Consider the following 17,213-nt stretch of genomic DNA (forward strand, 5'->3'; position numbering starts at 1 on the left):
TCTGGGTTGAAAGCCAACAACCATTTTAAAGTGATAGTTGTGGGTCAAAAGCCTTCCATTCAGCACTGGAAGGAAGTTTAATCACTTAATCTAAGCACAGAGGAAATCCTCCTTAAATGCTTAGTTTATTTCATTAAGGGAGTTACTGAAAGTCAGTGTGGGGGAGGTGAGGCACTCCAAATACTTCCTTGGGGGACAAGAAGTCTTTTAACTATGTCCTACTTAAAATGTGGTGAGAAGGTAGGTAACTGCAGTACAGGTGGTGGAACAGACCTGACTGAAGACCCAGAATGACGATGGTGACGTCAAGCATCATCATTATTGGTATTGAGTGCTTAGTATGTACAGAGCACTTTATTAAGTGCTTGGGAGAGTACAGTACAGGAGAGTTGGTCGAGATGATCTTGGTAACAGACTTGCCCAGAGACAGGGAAATAACTGGTGGTCTCTGAAGATCTCTTTCAGATATGAGTGACCTCACTTCATTCTTAGAATAATCTGTCTTCAAAAAATAGGTTACAAAAGAATACCAGGAAATTTTTCTGAGCATACGAAGGGTTTTCACGGGGGCTATAGAGGTGGTGTAATCTCCATCCAGACTGTAAGCTCAATATGGGCAGGGAACATATCTACCTACTCTTCGATTTTGTACTCTCCCAAGAACTTAGTACAGTACTCACGGTAAGCGCTCAATAAATACAACTGATTGATTGAGAACAATTAGGCCATTAAACCAGTTTAAAAAAAAGTCAGTCACCCAGTAAAATTATTCTCAGCACGTTTTGCCATCCTCCTCCTCCTGGCCCAGTTTGGTATTCTGGTCTCATGGTATCTCCCAGGGGCCGAAGTAGCTTAATAGCGTTTCCCCTCCTCAACTTCCTCCCTGACGCAAACACCCCTGACTCCAGGTGCTCAGTGTCTTGGTGGGATTTTTATAGATTATAAATGGCCAGGTGTCTAGCTCCTTTTGCTTTTTGTGGAATTCAGTTGTGTTAGATGTTCTCATACTTGTTAGCTAGAGTCTGCTTTTGACAGTGCCAGTTGTCTCTCTCTGACTTGTTTTTGGGGGCATCTATTTCTTGACCCTGCCTGTTCCCTTGAGCCAAAGAGTCCCAAAGGGGAGAAGCCCTGAGAGGATCTCCATGACTCCCTCTCGAGTCCTCCTGGTGCAGGTACTGGTAGCTCCAGGCAAGCCCCAAGCTCCAAAGAAGAAGAGTTTTAGAAAAGCATTTATTTTTCCTTTCCCCCACATCCTGGACCAAAGCCCGAAACAATGTGGAACTGAGGCCCAAATACTTTCAAGCTCAATCGTGGCAAATTTTATGGATGAGGAGTAACAGAACAGCTGTATGTTCCTCTCTTTTTTTAATGGTATTTTTAAACACTTACTCTGTGCCAGATACTGTACTAAGCACCAGGGTAGATACAAACTAATCAGGTTGGATGCAGTCCCTATCCCACATGGGGCTCACAGTCTTAATGCCCATTTTACAGATGAGGTAACTAATTACTCAAGATGAGTCAGGAGACAAGTGGAAGTGCTGGCATTAGAACTCAGGCCCTTCTGACTCCTAGGGCCATGTTCTATATATGGCGTATCTCTTCAAACTGAACCCCTCCCATTCCACTCCCCTGCCTGGAACCACAGTGTCTCTGTTTGGGGCACCTCTTCTGGTAGAATTAGACCTCACAGAAGAAACATCCAGTTTTTCAAGCACTTTCAGGGTCACTTGGGGGCCATGCTCAACATCAAATGGCAGGTCAAAATCAGCCACCGTGAAGTCCTGGACTGTCACCTGCTCACAGACGTTGAGGCAATGTTTATCTCAATGCAGCTTTGCTAGGAGGTATATGTGAGGAGAATGGATGAAAGCAGGATATCCAAGTAGCTGTTACATAGTGACCTGATGGGACAAATGCAAGTAGGGAGGGACTAATGGTGATGTTCAGTTTTAAATATTGCTGCAGTCTGGTCAGCATAGCAGGCAGGAACTAGGAGAAGGACTGCTCTCCTTGAGCAAACGTTTTACAGAGATTATGATATTAAGAGGTGGGGTTGAAAACAGACAGCCTGCATGGTATTAACTCAGAACAGCAATTATCATCTATTTGTGTGCATTGATAGGATCTCACTGGAATGTCACTGAACATGAAAAAGAGCTAGTCGGTCAACTGAGTGCTTACTCTTGCAGAGCACTGGACTAAACACTTGGGAGCTTAAGTGCTGAACAAATACCATAAAAAAGAGAGAGTGAATACAAAGTAGATATGATCCCTACCCTCAAAGACCTTTTAATCTAGCAGAAGAGTTTACCATCTAGCTAGACATAAGGACTCTTCTGACAAAATGAATTGTAACCAACTATTTTCTATTCTTACTGAGGACAGAGAAAAAGGATTCTTGCTTAAAAGGCAATGAATGATTTTATTTAGATACAAGGAAGAATTTTCTGCTTGGGAGAGTTAATGTGACATGAGAGATTGTGAAGTCTCTCCTCTGGAAATGAAAAATAAATTTACCATTTAACATGGCTGTTAGAGAGAGGCCCTTATGTGTTGACAGGAGGGAAGACTACATAACCTCCTAAGTTTTCCCTAACCCTCTAATTCTATGAATCTGTGTAGCTTAATCAATAATCAATATTGAGTGCTTATTATGTGCAGAGCACTGTACTTTTTCAAGTACAGCAGAGTTGGTAGAAATGTTCCCTGACTACAACGAGCTTATAGTCCAGAGCGTTTAATGTTCATGAAAGCCAGTGATTGAAGAGATAAAGAGAAGAGGATTCTATCTCGGCATGGTAAAAGGTGGTTTCATGAAAAGCCCCCAACCTGGCCACTGTGGGAAAAATTTTTTTCTCTATTGCTCCTCTTGCCTTGGTAGGGCTTTTCAATTTTACTGAAGGATGAACTCAAGAAGAACAACCCATCTCCCAGAATAAGTAAATGAGAAAACTGGTTTTTAAAAAATGACTTCCAGACAGATACTTTATCCAGCTGTGAATGATCAGAGAACAGGGTCTCTCAGGCTGATTACTCTAGAAGTATTCTTTTGTTTTAGTCTATTAAGCATTAAATAAGAACAATGTAAGATCAAACTATATCAATGAAAAAGAGTAAAAGCAATCAAAGTGGGTAAAACCTGAAGACCTCTTGGGACAGAAATAAGCATTCTTCTACAATTTGTGTTTCATTTTGACAGGGAAAAATGTTTTTCTGTTTCCATAGCCTGAGGAGTAACCTTGAGGCTTGGGCCCTTGAAGCTCTCATGGCTTTAGCTTAACTACAGATTTTATCTGGGTGCATCAAAACAGACTGGTAATTGTTGTTGAATCAATCATTCATTCATTTATCAATCAAAGCATTGTGTTAAGCACTTGGAAGAGTACAAGATAACAAAATAGGTAGATGCTCTCCCTGCCCACAATGAGCTTATGGTCTAGAGTCTAATTATGTTTCCCCTATGTTTTACAGGTAGTGGGTAGAGGGGAAATACCAAGTAAATAGGAATCTGAAAACCCAATGCAGGACCGAGGAGTGGCAAACCTTATCTCACGAGCAGCCAGTACAAACCAATGTTGAAATCCACCAACCAAAGGCTGACAAACAGTTGCAGAATGCAGCATGTTTGCCAATATATGTTGCTTGAGCCTAGGTGGACCCAAGACTGATTGCAATCATTCTCCTTGGCTTTAAAAAGCTGTTATTGGGTACTAGGAAACAAACAAGACCCATGTTCATTTTGAAACTTGGGATTCCAGCAGTGCTGTATATAGACTTTTTTATTTTTAATTAAGTAGAGCAACATTAATAATAGTATATGGTACACTTTTATTTTTATAGACAACCTAGTCCAAAGTGTTTTGGCCTCCTCAGCGAAAGGAAACAGTTGAAAATAAACTCACTCACAAAACAGATGACCACAAAGAGGGCAGAAGGCCAAATGAAGCCACAGTTAGGAGCAAAATGAACGCGACCCATCACAGAACTCCAGGAAATGCCCTATCCAAAGCCAGACCTTTAGCAACTGGGAAAGCAAGACAGCATCCTGAATCTTGCTTAAAGAATGCCATAGATGATCCCATGAGAATCTTGGATGATGCCATTTTACAGTCATTGCTCCTTGTAACACAAATCTGCTGAATGAGACCTGTGAGGAGATAGGACAATTGGACAATTGCAGGATTGGATTTCCAAGCAGTTGGTGTATGGTAAACTGAGGTAGGGAGGACACAAGCAGGGAAGGCACAACAGTTGTTGTGAAATCCATAAGAAGCACCCTCTCAAGCAATGGGGCCTAGCAATTGATTGTTGGAGATGGAGAAAAGTTGGATGGAGAAAAGCTAAATTTCTGCCTCTTAGTAGAATATGTCAGTGTTGGTAGCAATACAGAGGGAAGGTGAGATCATGGGAGTTGACTGAAGATAATGCCTCTAATGGAAATATCCTATCCTTGTGTGCAGTTGTGAAAAGACCAGTGCGTGACTGACAGACATTCCATTCAACACAGACCATGTATAGTAGAAAAATAGTCCTTGTGCAGTGACTGTCATACTGCTTGTGGGGCCTGTCACTCATTTGAGATTTCCTATTGATCTTCAGTCTTCCTGAGGTCCCTGTTAAAGAATAATCCCCCTTCTGACTGAACTCATAAAGCTATCTCTGTGCTTCTGTAGCTATCCAGCAGTCCAGGGCGATATCACATGGCTTGAGACGGTGCTTCCTCATGATTTTAAAATATTTTGCCCTCCCTCCCTGCTTTCTGAATTGGATATCCTGTTGACATCCATTCTTCTCCTGTCCTTCCCAGTGTTATGTTAAGCACTGCCTTAGTGCTGGAGAGCAGCCCTGCAGCATTTATGTACATATCTGTAATTTATTTACATTAATGTCTTTCTCCCCTTCTAGAGTGTAATGTTGTTGTGGACAGGGAATGTGTCTGTTTACTGTTATAGTGTACTCTCCCAAGTGTGTAGTTAGTGCTATGCACACAGTAAATTCTCAATAAATACTATTGACTGACTGCCTACATCCAAGAACCACATTTTTGGTTATCTTGTTCTGCCCCTATCAATAATAACGAAAGCAATAATGACATTTGTTAAGCACCCCTTGTATGTCAAGCACTGTACTGAGCATGCAGATACAAGATCATCAAGATGGACACAGACCCTGCCCCACATGGGACTTGCAGTCTAATGGGGAAGAAGAACAGATATTAAATTTCCATTTTACAGAAGAGAGAACTGAAGCACAGAGAAATTGTGACTTGCCTAAGCCTGCACAGCAAGCAAGTGGTGGAGCTGGGATTGGAACCCAGGTCCTCTGACTCCCAGGCCTGTGCACTTTCCACTAGGCCACACTCAGTAATAGCACTAAATTTCGTTTGATCAGAAGTCAACTTTGGTTATGAGCACAGTTTTTACTGTAGACTGGTACATACCTGGTTTTCTGCATTCTCCTAAATCATAAATCATAATAAATCATGCAAGGTTAATTTTTTGCGAGTCTGTGGTCGTGTTCATGCAACATAGCCTAGATCCTCAGGCTCAAGTCCTAATACAACTCTGTGCAACATAGCTTTTTATTAGGAATTGAGAAAAGTACAATTAGTTTTTCTTTACCACAGAGATTATGTTCTTGGCAAGTTCCTTACAAAGGAAAATTTGTGTTCCAGGACTTACACGTCTGCTATCACATGTACATGCCCAGTTGTTTTGTCCTTACATATTTCACACTTTATCCAGCAGATGTACATTGTCAGAATGTTCCCTGACTCATTTTGCAAAATCTATGGTGAAAACAAGCCTTCTGGCAGAGCCAACTAAACTCAAAATATTAGTATGGCGCCTTTTCAGGATATTTATGTGTGTTGTCTTTATTGTGCATTATCATCATGGTTTGAATCTTTGTGGGAAGGTTGATAAACATTTTTATGATTTTAGTGATGCTCTACAAGGTTTCTGAAGTGTGTGCATGTGGACAGTACAGCTGGAGTTTGCTTGGAGTGTTATTTTCTCATTTTGTCATAACACCATCATCAAGACTGGCTCTTAAGTTGTCTTCAGGGACAGGAAATGACAAACAAGGACTTGGCATGGGTCCTTGCCATGGGTCCCAATTGAAAAACCATTGGGTCTGGGAGTCAGGGGATCTGAGCTGCAATTCCACCTCTGCCACTTTCGTACTGTATGATCTTGGGCAAGGTGCTTCCCTTTACCTCAGTATCCTCATCTGTAAAATGGGAATTAGATACCTGTTCTACCTCACCCTTAGACTGTGAGACCCAAGGGGCCTTATCACACCTGATTACCTTGTTTCTACCTCATTATTTAGTACAGTGTTTGGCGTATAGTGTTTCATAACATTTTCCCAGACTAAGCTCCCCTTTTCCTCTACTCCCCCTCCCCTCCCCTTTGCCCTGATTCTCTCCCTTTGTTCTACCCCCCACCCCTGTCACAGCACTTGTGTATATACGTAAATATTTATAATTCTATTTATTTATATTAATGTGTATATATCTATAATTCTATTTATATTGATGCTTGTTTACTTGTTTTGATGCCTGTCTCCCCCATTCTGGACTGTGAGCCTGTTGTGGGCAGGGATTGTCTCTATTTGTTGCTGAATTATACTTTCCAAGCACTTAGTACAGTGCTCTGCACATAGTAAGTGCTCAATAAATACGATTGAATGAATGAATAAGAATCAGGCATTTTGAGTTCTGGTTCAGGATGGGCACTGAAGGTGCTCAAGAATTCTGGACACCTTTTTATTGATTCCCTGCTCTGAGTGTGTATTTACCTTGGGGGACTGTCTAGTGTTTGTACTTCTGCCTATTTATGGTGACACGCATAAGGTTTTTGTTTTGAAGTGGATACAACATTCATTGCAATGCAATGAAAAGATGTATTGTGACATTATAATTACAGTATTTGTTAAGTGCTTACTATATGCCAAACACTGTTCTAAGCACAGGGGTGAGTACAAGCAAATAGGTTTGGACACAGTCCCACATGGGGCTCACAGTTTCAACTCCCATTTTACAGATGAGTTAGACACAGAGAAGTGCAGTGACTTGCCCAAGGTAACACAGCAGACAAGTGGTGGAGCCTGGTGAACCCATTACCTTTGTAACCTAAGAGGATCATGAGACTCACGTTCTTTGCAGAAATTCACAGAACCTATATAATTGCTGGTGTCAACAGATAAAAACACCAAACATAAAAGTCTCTGACCAATATCAGTATAAAGCGGGATGGTTAGTGAAGCTGTACTCTTAGGTTATGGCACACAAACCAAAGTCCTCAAAAATTAGGATAGGAAGACTCTTCCTCACTTCTGAATTCCTCAGAGTTGTTGATCCTCCCAGGGGAATATCTCCTTGTCCAATTGTGAAGGATGGAACTTGACTGCCTCAGGCTCTTTAAAGCCCTTCCAAGCCCTCAACAAGGGGGAAGGCATGACTGAATCAATCAATGGTATTTATTGAGAATTTACAGTAGGCCGAACATTCTACTAGATACTTAAGAGATTATGGTACAATAGAATAGAGTTGTTAGACTCGATCCCTGTTCTCAAGGTATTTATAATCTAGTGGGGAACACAGACATAGGAAGACAAGCATGAAAAGTAAAGGCAACTATAGGATATTGTTGTTGCTGTGCTTTACAGAAGGGTGGGAGGTAAGAGAGGCACATCTCCTCCAGGAGGCCTACCCTGATTAATCACCTCATTCCAACCTCCCCTCCCCCCCCAACAAATACACACACTTGAGCACTTTGGTGTCTCCTAAGGACTTGGTACTCAGTCCCTCTCCCACTGAAGATATCTTTGTACTCTATTGATTCTCCCTATCTGTAATTTACTGTAATATCTGCCTCCCCTCACTAGACTGTGAGTAGTCATAAGCTCTTTCATGGTGGGGTCTCTAACTGTATTGTACTTTTCCAAGTGCTTAGTTCAGAACTCCGCATGGGGTAAATGCTCAATTAACACTACTGATTGTGGTAAGCCTGGGAATAAAGACCCTTGGAGTTTGAAGCAACAGGAAAACTGGGGTAAGGACATGAATTTGTTTTGCATTTCCTTCAGTATATGAAAAGAGTATCTGCCCCTGGTTTTCACCACCTCCAAGCCTTCTCAAGTCTTGCTCAATGGAAAACATTTTCCTTTGTTCTGTTTATTCAGTGTGGCCCCAAACAAAGGCCGTCTGTGCCCCTGTAGCAAGTCATGGAAGTTACACACACAATGGAAAGCAGTTTTGAGACTAAGCAGAACATGGACTGGATTATTCTCTTCTGAAGTGTTTATAACAGAGCAAACATGATCATTTTTGGAAAGACTACTTACATTTGAAAAACTGGAAAGCCTCATCCCCACAGACGACTTTGGAACACCACGTTTTTGAAATGCAAGCTCCATTCTAACACGTGAACGGACAGTGAATAGCCTCGTAAGTCTGAATGTTTATAGGAAACAACGGTTTTTCCTTTTCACGTTTTTACTTGATGCTCAGATGTGTGAGAGCAAGTTGAGGGAGGAGATGCCTGCTACTATTACATTTTAGGTATATTGAATTTGAAGTGCTGGCAGAATAGATCCCCAGGAGGCAATGTTCTGGAGGCAAGAGGAGATGCAGGTTAGATGAGAGGTCATAGATGAGAAGTCATAGATAGAGAAGGAGTTGTTTGTATAGTGGTAATAGCTAAAGCCAAGGCAGAGGATGAGGGAAAGGGAGAAAAACAGTGGGTTCCTGAACAGAACCTTGAGAAAAGATCACAGTAAGAGAATGAGAGGCTGCAGAGGAGCCATCAGAGAGGTGGGAGAGGAATCAGTTTAATGACATGTCTGCAAGAGAAATTTAAAGGGGGCCGAGTTTGAACTGAGTAACAACCTTTAAATTTGGCTACCAGGAGATCATTCATGAAATAAAGCATTGAGATCTGGCTGAGTGAAATGGAAAAAATCAGTCAATTGTATTTGAATGCTTATTATGTGCAGAGCAACGTACTAAGCACTTGGGAGAGTATAATGCAATAGAATTAGCAGATCCATCCCCATAACAAACTTACAGTCTAGAGGGAAGACTGACTCCAGTGGTTTCAAGAGGAGAATTGGTAGAGAGGAAATGCAGGCAGAGTGCATATGAGATTGAAAAGAAAGGAGGAACAGGGAGAAGGAGGCTGATTTTTTTTTTTAGAGTATAGGGGATATGAACATATTTGAAGGCCAACAGGATGCAGGCAACAGAGAGTGATTGAAAATATCAATGAAGGGAGGAAAGAACAAAAGCAAATGATTTAAGGAGGGGAGAAGGGAGAGGTTCAGAGGTGCAGGGAGAGATAGGATATGATAGGACCTGTTCTTACTGGCTTATCTGGTTCAAGGTAAGGTGGGGCTAAGGTGGAGGGAAATTTGGCTCCAGTCCCACTTGAGGAAGGGTCCTTGCCACCTCCAAGAGCTGTGAGACTCCAGCATCTCTGCTTCAAATGGTCATAATAATAATAATAATAATGTTGGTATTTGTTAAGCGCTTACTATGTTCCGAGCACTGTTTTAAGCGCTGGGGTAGACATAGGGGAATCAGGTTGTCCCACGTGGGGCTCACAGTCTTAATCCCCATTTTACAGATGAGGGAACTGAGGCACAGAGAAGTTAAGTGACTTGCCCACGGTCACACAGCCGACAAGTGGCAGAGCTGGGATTCGAACTCATGAGCCCTGACTCCAAAGCCCATGCTCTTTCCACTGAGCCACGTCCCTCCTGACCCAGCACCATAGCTGCTGCTTGGGATGTTCTGAAATAATGATAATAATAATAATAATAATTAAGCACTTACTGTGTGCCAAGTACTGTACTAAGTGCTGGGGTAGATACAAGATAATCCCACTGGACACAATCCCTATCCCATCCAGGGTTTATAGTCTTCAGCCCCATTTTATAGATGAGGTAACTGAGGCCCAGAGAAATGAAGTGATTTGCCCAAGGTCACACAGTAGAAAAGTAGATGAGTGGGGATTAGAAACCAGGTCCTTTTGACACCCAGTCCCATACTCTTTCCACTTGGCCATTCTGTTTCTCAATGGAACGCACACCACTTCACGCTGAGTTGGTCATCATGTTCAGGGGCAGAGGGTGACATTTGAGCAAACCCATAGTCCCCATTGTTTGGCCCCTCCCCAACTGCTCCCTCTGATGCTAGGTGTGCTTGGCAACCATATTTCATTACTCCAGCTCAGCTCAGGTCCCCAAGTGCTTCTCAGTTTAGCATCCTGGCACTGCCTTGGCATGACTCCCGGGATCCCCCTTTACAGCCACCCTATCCCCCATCCTTCCAGCTAAGCACAGCCCCTGGGATTAGGCAGCATGTCCAGCACGTACTGACTGACCAAACCCTGGCACCATCATTTTACCTGGCTTTTCCCCAACTGCTCCTGGGTGATGGATGCATTATAAATGGGCCTTGGGTATCCTTGGGAACCTGCTGATTTGCTATGACTATGGAATCCTCTCTGTCTCCTCTCCCTAACCATGTGCCCGTGTCACTGTCTGGGGGGATGGGGTTAAGGTCCTGGAGATTACAGGACAGGAACACTGGACTTGACTTTTGCCAGAGAGGATTCAAACGCATCTCTGTCAGTTTATCTCATTCTCTCTCACAAATATCTCTCTTGCACATCTCTGGGGCCAAAATCAGGGTGGGTGGGTCACCTTACTGTAGGAAAGCAAGCAAGAGAGTGGGGTCTTCACGCAGGGTTGGGTTTAGGTCCAGTGATACAGATAGTTTGCTGGGAGGAGGCTGTCTGTGCTTGGCCCTTTCCCTGACAGAGGCAAGAAAGCCTCTCTGTTCCCTGCCCCTTCCTCCCCATCCCCCGAACACACAGATTGTTTTTCCTGGTGGGACTGAAGGTCCGAGCAGAGACAAAAGATGGCAAATGTAGAGGTGAAGAGACTCCAGCCATAGCTTTGGTATGGGGAGGAAGGGACCACATAGTGCAATAGCCTCATTTCATTGCACCACGCACATGACATATGCTGTTACATGGGACCTCCCAAAATTGAATAGCACCGAGGCCCAAGTGGATCCTTAATCTGATCCTGTCCATATGGAGATTCTGGGTAGGACAGAGTAAGCTGCTCAGGGTAGAATGGAAGAGTGAAGTGCTTTTTACCCAAATGGGATGGTTCAGGTTTGTTCAATAGAAGCAGCATGGCCTAGTGGAAAGAGTTTAGGCTTGGGATTCAGAGGACCTGGGTCTAATCCCTGCTCTGCCATGTGTCTGCTGTGTGCCCTTGGGCAAATCACTTAACTTTGTGCCTGTTACCTCATCTGAAACATGAAGATTAAATCCTACCTATTCCTTCCTACTTACTGTGCCCAACTTGATTAACTTGTAACTATCCTAGTATTTAGAACAGTGCTTGGCACATTAACAAGTATCATTATTATTTTTATTCTATCCTAGTATTTAGAACAGTGCTTGGCACATTAACAAGTATCATTATTATTTTTATTCTCCCTATTATTACTATGCTTATTCAATAATTGTGTGTGCATTTTGATATTTGAAGTTCAGCCTCATTCATTCAGTTGTATTTCTTGTGGGCTTACTGTGGGCAGAGCACTGTACTAAGCTCTTGGGAGAGTAGAGTACAACAATAAACAACCTCCCAATCCCTGTCTCCTCCTTTTCTCTGTGAAGCTCAACTCAGTGGCCTGGGGTTCTGAAAACTGCTTCAAGTACTCCAAAGTAGTAGGCTGATTCCAGGTCAAAGGTCCCTAATCCCCAAAGTCAAATTTAGGTGTTTCAGGTCAGAGCGGCCCTGGATTCCCCTGGTGGAGCGTTGATACCATCTGGGAGAGTTTATCTGGCTACCAATGCAGGCCTTTGTGGTTGTATTATTACCTAAGGGTGAGCAACTTCCCAAGTCTAGCTTCAAGGGAAAAGCAAGGTCGAAGAGCTGAGAATAATAATAATAGTAATGATGATGGAATTTAAGTGATGACTATGTGCCACACACTGTTCTAAGCACTGGGGTAAAAACAAGGTAATCAGGTTGTCCCGTGTGGGCTCACAGTCTCAATCTCCATTTTACACATGAGATAACTTAGACAAAGAGAAGTTAAATGACTTTCATTCATTCAATTGTATTTATTAAGTGCTTACTACTACTACTAATAATAATGTTGCTATTTGTTAAGTGCTTACTATGTGCTGAGCACTGTTCTAAGCGCTAGGGTAGATACAGGGTAATCAGGTTGTCCCACGTGAGGCTCACAGTTAATCCCCATTTTACAGATGAGGTAACTGAGGCACAGAGAAGTGAAGTGACTTGCCCACAGTCACCCAGCTGACAAGTGGCAGAGCTGGGATTCGAACTCATGACCTCTGACTCCCAAGCCCATGCTCTTTCCACTGAGCCACGTGTGCAGAGCACTGTACTAAGTGCTTGGAATGTACAATTTGACCACAGATAGAGACAATCCCTGCCCAACAACGGGCTCATAGTCTAAATGAGTTGCCCAAAGTCACATAGCTGAAGTGGTAGAGTCGGAATTAGAACCCATGACCTCTGACTCCCAAGCCCGTGCTCTTTCCGTAAGCCATGCTGCTTTGAGGACAAAGTTCTTCATGATTTATAGGCTGGGGTGGATCTCTAGGGAACCTGGTGCAGCTGAGTGGCTACTGGGAGTCTGGCTACTCATTAGAGGTAGTGGCAAGTCGGTACCTTAGTTTGGATTGAGGCTACTCCAATCAAAGAGCTTGGCTAGTGTGAGGTTTGGATCATGTTTTGAAGAAATTTCAATGTGTGGAAATATACTTCTGGTGGGAATTAAAGGAGGGTAAGAAGGTGAAGAGTCATTTGGAAAATGTGTGCATTGCATTAGCATTTTCTTAAAAAAAACAACACCCAACTAACCACACTCTTCAGAATCCATTTATGTATATTTTAGCCACCAATGCAGCTAATATATCTATATTTATGCACACATCCTTGCGACCGCAAGTGAGGTAATTATGAATCATAAGTATACAAATGCTATACTTTAAAGGGATCAAGTGAGAGCAAAATATACTTTAAATGAAGTGTTCAATGTTTCTTAGCCTTCTCCAACCATGATATTTTTTACCACAAGGTCACTTTGTGGAAGCGAACACCACAGAAGACAAAGTTTGTTCATCGAATAAAGTTATGGTTATGTTACCTTGGTTCATTCCTCTTCTGATTCAGTATGCATCCCATACCATTTAGAGGTGGGGGGTGCAGATTGTTTGACTTAATTGAGGGGAGTTCTGATGTATTGAAGAGTATTGACCCAAAAACGTCAATAGATCTAAGTAGCTATATGCAGAAGTAGAAACCCCAGTGCATAGATATTTCATAGAAAATGCAAACCAGACCTATATTAATCAGCACATTGATAACAATGGCTTGTTAAATAACTAGGCGTATTGTACATTTTGTAGCTATAGACATCTTCACATGTAGGTGATTTAGGAAACCGTTCCACACAATGGAAAATTTTGCAATTAAGGGAATAAATTGCCAATTCGAGTAGGAATATTAGTACAAAATTTCCCAGGGTTTATGTAGGCTGAGCACTGATTCAAGACCTGGACTCCTTATCTTAAACTTTAGGACTTGAGCTCCATTTGACTTTCTTTCCCTTTGCTCAACCAGGATGCTATGGGGTAGTGAAATAGCCTAAAGTCAAGTGAAACAGGAAGAAGAAAAAGGAGATCAAATTATTCCTCACTAGATTTACTCAGTGACAGGATCTCAGAACAAGACTGTGTTTTCCGAAGAGGCACGTGGGGTTTCTGTGTAAGTGGTGTGTGTGTGTGGGCTATTAAAGGGGAAAAATGGGGAAGAAGGGGCAATTTCCTTAAGCATACATTATGCAAGAGAAGCAGTGTGACATAGTAGATAGAGCATGGGCCATAGATAGAGAACAGGCCTGGGAGTCAGAAGGACCTGGTTTCTAATCCCGGTTCCACTACTTGTCAGCTGTGTGATTTTGGACAAGTCATTTAACTTATCTGTGCCTCAGTTACCTCATCTGTAAAATGGGGATTACGACTGTGAGCCCCACATGGGACAACCTGAATACCTTGTATCTACCCCAGTGCCTAGAACAGTGCTTGGCACATAGTAAGCGCTTAACAAATACTATTATTATTACTATTACTGTAAGAGTAGTAGTAGCATATACTGAGCACCCACTTAGTTCAGTGCCCTGTACTAAATGCTTGGGAAGGACAGAATAACAAGTCCTCAATAAAAATCAAATAGTTCTTGTGTTTAAAGATCTTACAATCTACCAGAAAAACTGGGGATTGTTTTCTTATGATATTTGAATGCTCCCTATGTACTAACTCCTGGCCTTTGTGCTTCCTGAATACTATTCTTAAGAAAATGAAAGAATACCAAAAACTGGGTCTATTCTGATAAAATCTGTGGCATGAGGTCACCCTAGAAATAAAGAAATCGTGGCCAGTGATGGTAGATGAGAGAGAAAGAAGAGACAATCTAGATAAGAAAAGCCAAGACATAACCTTAATGGTTACAATTCCAATTTATTTTCTTGAAAATTGTCAGTAAAGCCCATATAGGCATATGAAGATTGCCATGGAAATAGTCCCATAATGACTGCATGATTTTTAATAATAATGGCATTTATCGTTCATTTACTACATGCTAAGATCTGGCTTTCATATGTATCTTAGGGGAATCATTCTGGCTTTTAGTCCAAAAATCTCACAGACTCTAAAATGACCAGTGTTACTGAGCACATTTCCAGATTTATTGGAAATGATTAAATAAGCTCTTGCTGCACAATGAGTTGTGTAAGGTCTCAGAGGATCTGAGGCATGGGCAAGAAGGACAGCACCAGCAAGGTCATTGTGGAGGCAGTGTGGCATAGTGGATGAAGCACAGGCCTGGGAATCAGAAGGACCTGGATTCTAACACCAGCTCTGCCACTTATCTGCTGTGTGACCTTGGGCAAGTCATTATACTTCTCTGTGCCACAGTTCCCTCATCTGTAAAATGGGGTTAACACTGTGAGCCTATGAGAGACAGGGACTGTGTCCAACCCAATTAATCTTGTATCTACCCCAGTGCTTAGAACAGTGTCTGGCACATAGTAATAACTTAACAAATACCATCATTATCATTATTATTATTAGATACATGTGTTCATGGGCCCCAGCTTTTTAGGCAAGCTGGTCCTTCCTCTTTAGTGATGCTGCAACATGCAGGTGACCTCAAGCCAACCAGACACAGGATTTCCTGAAAGGATGAGAGAATTACAGCATTGAAGTATAGTAATTTAAGGTCTAATGCATTTGTTGAATGTAGGGAAAGGTGACTGTGACTAGGACCAAGAAAGACTTACTCTGTGTACATAATATTATGTGTTACCTGTTACCATGTTACCTGCCCTGTCTGGGCCGGAATGATGTTAAGTTCCCTGACTCCATACAACATTTAAGGCATGAAGGGTCTGTTGTTGTGACTGCTGTCTGTGGATTGGCCCTGCTGTAGCCTAGAGAAGCCTGACAGTGACTGCTAATTTACACTGGCTCTTAATGTTCGAAACTGAACTCCTCATTTTCCCACCCAGCTCCTCTCCTCCACCTAATTTTCCCATCCCATTTGATGTTTGGTTTATGGTAGTCATTGAACACTTACTAGGTGTCAAAGACTGTTCTAAACTCTGGGGTAGATACAAGTCAGTTAGGTTGGACACAATTCCTGTACCTCACAGGGTTATCAGTCTAAGTAGGAGGGAGAACAGGAAAACCAAGGCACAGAGAAGTTAAGTGATTTGCCCAAGGTCACATAGCAAGCAGTTGGAAGATCCGGGATTAGAACTCAGGTCCTCTGACTCCCAGGCCTGTCCTCTTTCCACTAGGCCATGCTGCTTGTAAACTTCCAGGCATTCTCTGTAATTCTCCAGGCCTGTAAATTTGGCATTATCCTTGTCTCCTGTCTCTCCTCCCTGCTTAGCAGAGTTTTCCGCACATAGTAAGTGCTTAATAAGTAATCAATTCCTCTATTTAACATATTGACAAATCCTACCAGTTCTTCCTCTGCATCATTTTCAGAATCCACCCCCTTTCTCTCCATTCATGTGGCCACCACACTGGCCCCGACAGTTGTCATATCCTGACTTTACTGCAACAGTCTCCCCTCTCCAGTCTGTAATTCGCTCTGCTGCCCAGATGGTGTTTCTAAATCTTTGTTCTGCACATCTATCCCAACTCCTCAAAAACCCTCCAGCCTTTATCTATCCTTCTCTGCATCAAGCAGATATTTCTGACCATTCAAGGCATTCCATCATCTCTACCTCATTACTTATCCACCATCCCCCAGCAAACATTCTTCATTCCTTTCAAGGAAATCAACTGGCTCTGCCTTGCTGGTCACTCTCAAACTCTGTCTCCTGCCTGGAAATCCCTCCTTCACATCTGTCAAATCATTGCTCTCCCCATATTCAAAACTCTTTAGAAAGCATGTCTACTCCAGGAAGTCTTCCCTGATAAATCTCTCTTTTTCCCACCTCTTTTCTCCACCTTATATCCCTCTCAGTTTCAGTGTCATTTCTCCTGAGTGCTTGAGAACTCCAATTTCCCCTTAACACGTATGTGCATATCTTTATACTCTATTATATCCTCCTATACATAATTTATTTCGGTGTACATCTCCCCTGCTAGATTATAAACTCCTTAAGGGCAGGGATCATGTCTACTAAGTACTCTGTTTTCTCTCACTCAGTACAGTACTTTGTTCTTAGTAGGCACCCAATAAATACTATTAATTGGAAAAAAATCCAATTTATGTGAGAGAAACATTGATCTTATCTCGATTCAGGCAATAAAAGCAACGTATCTGTATGGTGTATAAGTCCCAACATCTTCAGAAGATCCCGAGGGCAGAAATTGTACCTTTTATTTTTATTGTGCCCCACCAAGGGTTTAATACAGTGTTCCGAACATTAGCTCTTCAGTAATTACTACTATTTAATCCATGTAACAAAGTGAGTCCACAGAGATCAAAACAACAGAGAGTTGATAATGGTGGGATGGAATTGTTCACAATTATAAAAGCCAAAATTCAATTAGTTAATTGCATCTCCTGAGTGTCCACTGTATGCAGAGAACTATACCAAGCTCTTTGGAGAATGTAATCAAAGTAGTAGACAT

Source organism: Ornithorhynchus anatinus, chromosome 3 (assembly GCF_004115215.2).
Source record: "Ornithorhynchus anatinus isolate Pmale09 chromosome 3, mOrnAna1.pri.v4, whole genome shotgun sequence".
NCBI lineage: Eukaryota > Metazoa > Chordata > Mammalia > Monotremata > Ornithorhynchidae > Ornithorhynchus > Ornithorhynchus anatinus.